Here is a 7508-nt window from a genome sequence, read left to right on the forward strand (position 1 = left end):
ATCACGTGGTCCTCCTTGGTTGCGACGCCTCGCGCGACGGCGCGAGCTGGGCCCCCGTTTCTCATCTGCTGTGACGTCACGCACCACGTGGTCATCCTTGGTCACGACGCCTCGCGCGACGGCGCGAGTTGGGCCCCCGTTTTTCATCTGCTGTGACGTCACGTATCACGTGGTATGACATGGAGGTCACGAAAGGTCAATGGTAACGACACCGCCGCGCTCGAGGAGCTGGGTTGGGCTATTTTAGTATGCTTCGCATAAAAGCAATCTAAACTAAAATAAGAAAAGAACTGTCCGCATCTGCGAAGTGATAAGAAAAAAGCACTCCAGGTCACTGAAGGGACCCATTAACGCTAACGCGTCATACCCTTAAAGGGCAACTCCGGTGATTTTTCAGCCATTTTAAGTTAATGGCTGTTTTGTGTTCTTAAGAACCTCCTGTAATGTGTACGATACACGGTTTTCAAAAGCAACCCCAAAATAATTTTTAAACAGCAAAAAACGCAAAACTCGAAACCGAAACCGCAAAACCGAAACCGGAAAGGCGCCTTCGTGCGGTATTGACTGTGACGTCATTAGCGGGTTCGCCGCGCTGCGAAGTTCGGAGCCGCGCTGTCGACATGGCTGAAGCGCAGAGAGCTTTTCCTAGACCAGCGAGTCTTTAGAAGACGACTCATTCGACGATTTCGGACTGGACGAGTCGCCTTTCAGCTATGATCCACCGCCGCGCGAGCTAGCCGAGTCACACCACAGGCCGCGTAACCTGCAGCATGGAGAGGGTCTGAACTCGGAGAAGTAAGTATTTGAGTCATTTCTCGTGCATGCATTTCTGACACAGTAGTCAAAACAAAAGTTAACGTGATGCTCCCGCTGACAGCTGTTCGTGTGGCGAGTGCCGGCCGACCCAGCCTGATGAAAGAATCTGCTGCCGAAACGTTGCCGCGGTGCACAACGTCCTTACAGGGGAATGCATAACCAAAAGTCCTCTCTTTGCGAAGCTTTGTCTCGACGGCGAGCTTTTGGAAGTGAATTCACGCCAGCTACAGTCCTACGATCCAACATACTTTAAGCGCGCTCTCCGTGGTCCGCTTCCTCTTGACGGCCGCGCTTCGTGCAGCTGGCCGCTGCGATGGGCGTTTGTACTCGAATAACGTTGGCACAGAATCTGCCTTCAAGCCCCGGTTGAACGAAGCCTTAGCGAGTCCAAAGCTCCCTCTGAGGTACACGCTGTCTTCATAGCAATCTGGCGCGAAGCATTCCCGAGGCGCGAAGCATTCCCGAGGCGCGAAGCATTCCGAAGCATTCCCGAGCACAAGCGGGAATGCTTCCTCGGAGACCAGTTGACACGCCGGACAGCTCTCACCCAATTGTCGCGAAGGTTCTTATCGCTAGGAAACCTATGGTAGATCACGCCCGTTGTCACAGATGAAGAATTTGTGCAGCCCACAGCACATCAGAAGTTGCCGTGACCCATCACTCTGGTGTACACATCCCATCAGGCAAGTTGAGATGTCATGATACAGCTCAAACATGACATATTAGACACTAAGTCGCTGGATGCGAAAGTAATAGTGGGACTTGATCTCACTAAAGCTTTCGATAATGTAAAACACGAGGCGATATTAGAAAACCTGGCTCTTTTAAACGTCGGGGAGCGCACATACAACTGCATTGCCAATTTCCTTTCGGACAGGATAGCGCGCATCCACTTTGGTGAAAGTCAGTCTCAAAACATACATTTGGGCAGCATAGGCACCCCTCAGAGTTTGGTACTTTCCCCTCTTCTCTTCAACGTGGCCATGATACGGCTACCGAAGAGACTGGAGGGGATAGATGGCTTGAATTTCTGCATGCATGCGGACGATATCACCATGTGGATGACCCGTGGACACGACGCGCACATCGAAAGTACGCTACAGAAGGCCATAAATGAGGTCGAAAACTATGTCAGCCGTAGGGGCTTGCAATGCTCGCCGCAGAAGTCTGAACTTCTTTTTTATCGACCTCTACATCAAAGACAAACTAGAACCATCCCTAACATCAAATTACATACTCAAGGGGCGGAGATTCCTCATGTTGAAAAAATCAGAATTTTAGGAATGATTATACAAAGCAACGGGTATAACGGTGATGCAATAACTAAGATGGAAAACTGCGCGCAACAAACTATGCGGCTCATACAGCGGATTGCCAATAGAAGACACGGCATGAAAGAGCAGAATCTCCTACGGCTGGTACAGGCATTCGTATCTCGTATGCTGCCCCCTTCCTTGATCTTAAAGTTTCAGAAAAGGAAAAGATAAATGGAATTATCAGGCGATGCACGAAACAAGCTCTAGGATTGCCCATCCGTACATCCACTCACCGCCTCCTAGAGCTAGGAATGCATAATACCCTGGAAGAAATTACGGAAGCAGTGAGAACGTCCCAAATCGAACGCTTAGCCGGGACCACAACCGGCAGGGCCATTCTAGAAAAACTCAATCTGAGCCGAGATAACAGAACAACCGCCAAAGTTGACATGCTCGGAAAAATTCGAGACAATATAGTTGTACCCCCATTACCCAGGAATATGCATCCTATTCATCACTCAGTGCGCCGGGCCAAGCGGGCAGAGGCGCTAGAGAAACGCTTCTGCTCCTACAAAGACGAGGACGTGGTCTACGTGGATGCCGCCGAGTATGGTAAGAACACGATGACCGTCGCGGTCGTCAATAATAAACAACTCCTCAAAATAAGTGCCTCCATACTCTCGGGTAACCCAGAGACTGCAGAGGAAGCTGCCATAGCACTGGCCTGTGTAGGCACAAAAGCGAGATACATCATCAGTGACTCCAAAGTCGCCATACTAAATTTCAGCAGGGGCCGGGTCTCCCCTCTAACAAATACAATTCTAAGCCGTCATGTAATAGACCGGAAAATTACACTAGTCTGGACACCAGCACATGCATCCCTGCCTGGTAATGAGACGGCTCACGAGTTCGCCCGAGGCTTTTCTTTCCGGGCGGACCCGAGCGAGGTGGTCTTTACAGACAGGGATCGCATGGTGACCTACAGAGAAATTACACAACACTATCGTTTGCAACGAGCTAGACTTCCTCCAGCGGAAAGATCCTTGTCCAGACACCAAGCCATCAACTGGCGCCGGTTACAAACTTACACCTTTCCAAACCCGGCCCTCTGGAGTCTTATGTACCCAGGGCAATTTTCAGAAACATGCGCAAACTGCGAACTTAGGGCCACCTTGGACCACATACTATGAGAATGTCCTCATGCTCCCCGGGAGGGACGAGGTATAAACACAAAAGATCAATGGGAGACCTTGCTACTGAGCTCCGACCCGGCGACTCAGTTACAACTCGTCCGACTGGCCGAAGCCGCCGCCGAGAGTCAAGACCTTTCGGCCGCCGTCTAGGCGGGTAGCCCTCTGGCTACCCTCTTTCTGTTGGACAATAAAAGTTTTCCTATCCTATCCTATTGAGATGGCGCGAAATTGCACAGGTGGTCGAAATAATTCCGGAGACCTCCACTACAGCACCTCTTTCTTCCTTTCTTCTTTCACTCCTCCATTACGTTTGTTCGGGTTACTGCGTTACTGCGTCATTTATTTTCCTCAAAATCAATTTTCAGTTTTCCCCTGCACTGCCAACGCCAGCGCGCGCCCGACCAGCTTTACACGCCGCCCCGCCAGTGACGTCACAGTACAGGGTGGCCTGTAGAAGTTGCTCGATCAATGGGTGCCGCTCGTCGGGAGCGCCACTTGTCTTCAAAACTCGCTTGCGAAAAAACTACGCCGCTTTCAGATGCGAAACTTTACATGAGACATCAGACTACCATAAAGAATAAAGTCTTAAAATTTGATTTCGATCGATGAACATCGAAAAATCGCCGGAGTTGCCCTTTAGGGTGGAGCTTAAAATTTTACCTTTGCGAAATTCTCAGATGAAAATAAGTCGAACCTCGTTATAAAGAAGCGGTTTACAACGAAGTATTGGATATAACGAAGTAATGACGATTCCCCTTGGAAGCTCGGTCAACACGGGCTGTAACGATGCTACGGCTATAACGAAGTAATCGCCGGACCCCTTCATCTTCGTTATAACGAAGTTCAACTGTACTAATGTGCAGCGGACAGATAGCACACAGGTCAGTCCATGTTCCTCCGTTTCTAGTTCGGTGGCCTGACTGATTTGACTACACCAAAAGAAGCGTTACTAGTGCAGTTAAATCGCTAACAGGACCCAAGTTTCGCCTTTTCCATATATAGAAGAGGCTAATTAGGCGGAACTTATTAACAACGTTGACGTTAACGACTGCGGCTGACGTTAACGACTGCAAACCGATTTCGGCGATCGTGTTTCGTCTCGGCTGAGTCTGGCCGTCTTCTCTCGCCGCTCCCTATTATTTAGGCTCTTCTAACAGGGCGATAGTTGTATTCACCTTTTGCCGAAATCCTGCATTCTTCATCAATGCCGCTACGGACGAGCATAGCACCGACCTGATGGTAAGTTGAGAGCTTCAATGCTGACGATTTTTGCGCTGCCAAGGAACACACTATACGTGCACCTTACTTCCGGCTTGCTTCCTGCAGTCGCGTCTGTCATTCGCGTACGTCTGTCTTTTCTTTCCCTTTCAGATTCTCTCTTTGTCTTTCCTCATTGCGGCAAGGTGATGCCTGGGCATGCTGGTGTGTCATCGTTACAGCGCAAAAGATGACGACGAGACGAGTATACAGTGAATCTGGGAATGCCCAGATGTTCAGCACCGTGTCCTCGACTTTTTGCGCTGTAGCGATAATAAACCCTTTCCTGGTTAACACCCCCGTCATTGCTTTTCTCTCTCTGTATTTCTATCTGCTCGTTCCATTGTTAGTCAACGTTACTGAATGTATGCGAAGCGGAGGGATAAATAAAATTTTATAAATGAAATAAGTTGATCTCTGTGTCTGCCGTCACAGTTAGTGATATTACGCAACCCCGCACTGTGCGGTAAAGTTAGTCGACGCACCAAGTTGTAACAGAATGACGACCCGTCCAAGGTCACGGGTTCGATCGCAGCCGTGCGCTGTGTAATGCCAGCGGACTTTAAATAATCCCAGGTGGTTTAATTTTATCCGGGGCCCTCCATTGCGGCGTCCTGCGTAGCCCACGTGTCCCTTCGTGACGTTAAATCTCACAATATATTTGTAACGGAACAATGAAATCAAAAAATGCACCAAAAGCCTGGCTGCGCCTCCTGACGTTCCTTAACGTGCAACGCACAGCACACGGGCGTTTTTGCATTTCACCTCCGTCTGATTTATTGTTATCTGTTAAGCGCCTGGTTTATTGTTATCATTCTGCATGAACTAGCTCTTACCCCAGTAATCTTTTCCAGTGGCGGAGAACAGTACGAAAGGCGCATGGAGGTAGAGACACCATTCTATGAGATCCCCACGGAGTCCCTGTGGATGGCTCACAGCACGTGCACCCTCTGCCAAAAGTAAATAGCCCAAAGGGCTTGCTTATAAGCCGTATAGTTGAGATTTTGAAGCATTCGCGGAAGTCGTGATTTTCACGGGGATGAGAACAAGAGTTCTCCTCAAGTTAGAGAGATTTGGAACGCTGGTAGTGCTTATAACCAGCCACACAACATGGACTACAAGCAAATTCCTTGGAACCCGCCTCGGTGGCCTAGTGGTTATGGCGCTCGGCTGCTGACCCGGAAGACGCGGGTTCGATGCCGGCCGCGGCGGTCGAACTTCGAGCTGCAGGTGAAATTCTAGATGTCCGTATACTATGCGATGTCAATGCACGTTAAATAACTCAAGGTGGTCGCAATTTCCGGAGCCATTCACTGCGGCGTCCCTCATAGCCTGAGTCGCTTTGGGACGTTAAACACCCATAAACCAAAAAACAAATTAAACTTCTTGGGCTCTTCACTTTAGACAAAGGCTGAAGAACTACATAAACGTAAGCCACGAAACCTCTTAAGCTCAACACTTTATCTATTCCACGACACTGCGTTGTACAAGGGCACGCGCAACCACGTGACTGCACTCTCTCTCAAAACTTGTTTGCACTGAAAAGAAAACCATACAGTGCCTGCCATGCTACTGTTATGCCATGCGCGTTACAAACGTGCGAAACTATCTGGCATTCTTGCTGTCGTACGCTGGGCCATTGTGGTTGCCGACGTATAAAGTGACCGAGTCTGCCCGGGTCCGTTCATAGCTGTGTGGCATGATTCGACATTCCGGCCTTATTTAGTTTGTTGGCGCAATCTGCAATAGACGGCTCACAAGTTTTGAGAATGAAACTCTTTAGCCGCAAGTTGCTGTGGCTGCCAAAGCAATCGTACTAAGAAAGAGCCGTAATTTCGTTATCTTCTTATTGATCCAATGTAGTTGGCCTCTGTGCACACTGGTAATCCCTGCCTTTGGCCGACACCTTCTTGAGCTGAGTTAGTATAGGTGGTGGTGAGTTGATACAGGAGCCAGTAAACAACACTGCTAGCATAGTACCAGCCGTGATTTCGCGGGCAACAGCCGTACCAATGATAAAAGAGCGGAAGAATAATTCGAGAAAGGAATGTTTATCGAATACGGCCGCAGATCTTCTGCAGCGCCAAGTTACCGCCGGTAAATCGTGAGGGAAACGAGAGCTGCCGATCGTCAAGACATAGTGCGCGCCAGATCGAAAGCAGTAGTTCTGGAAGGCACTAGGCGACTGATGCACGTTCGGGAATTTCGGCTTCCGCGAAGGCGAGAAGGGCCCCGTGCGACGTGACCAGACGATAATGAAAACAAACCGAAGTTTCCTCGCCTTTCTTGGTGCAGTCGCCGGATTCGCCTTACACTCTCTTCCTGTGCAGATACACTTTCCGTTCAACCTGTAGACTAACATGTACAGTGCTGCAGGGCAAGCGCTTTGACTAGCTCGTAACTCGAAAAAGCGCATTTCCAGCAGATGCAGTAATTTTTTAGCATTATAAAGAGAGGCCACTTTCCGTGGCACTGTAATGGAAGCTATACGAGTGAGTGAGTGTGTGAGTGAGTGAGTGAGTGAGTGAGTGAGTGAGAGTGAGTGAGTGAGAGTGAGTGAGTGAGAGTGAGTGAGTGAGTGAGAGTGAGTGAGTGAGTGAGTGAGAGTGAGTGAGAGTGAGAGTGAGTGAGTGAGAGTGAGTGAGTGAGTGAGTGAGTGAGTGAGTGAGTGAGTGTGAGTGAGTGAGAAAGTTTACTGGGAAAATAAATGGTTGTTGTATGTCGATGGGTGCGGCCCTCAGTACAGGGTCTCAGCGTCTTGTGCTGTCCGCTCCGCCCCGTCGATCATCCGGAGCTGGTCTTCAAGGTTCATGCTGGTCAGAGCGGCTCCCCACTGCTCAGAAATAGGGTTGTGTGGTTAATCGATGCAGCACTCGCTTTGGGGCATGCCCGTGCTGTGCAGTACAGCGAGGGGTAGTCGCCGCATAGTGGGCGTTTATTACTTCGCACAGCTGGGTGGATTTTGTGTAGGAGGCTGAGGTGTGGG

The sequence above is a fragment of the Amblyomma mixtum genome, chromosome 5, assembly GCF_055824585.1.
Source record: "Amblyomma mixtum isolate Tamu chromosome 5, ASM5582458v1, whole genome shotgun sequence".
NCBI classification, from domain to species: Eukaryota; Metazoa; Arthropoda; class Arachnida; order Ixodida; family Ixodidae; genus Amblyomma; species Amblyomma mixtum.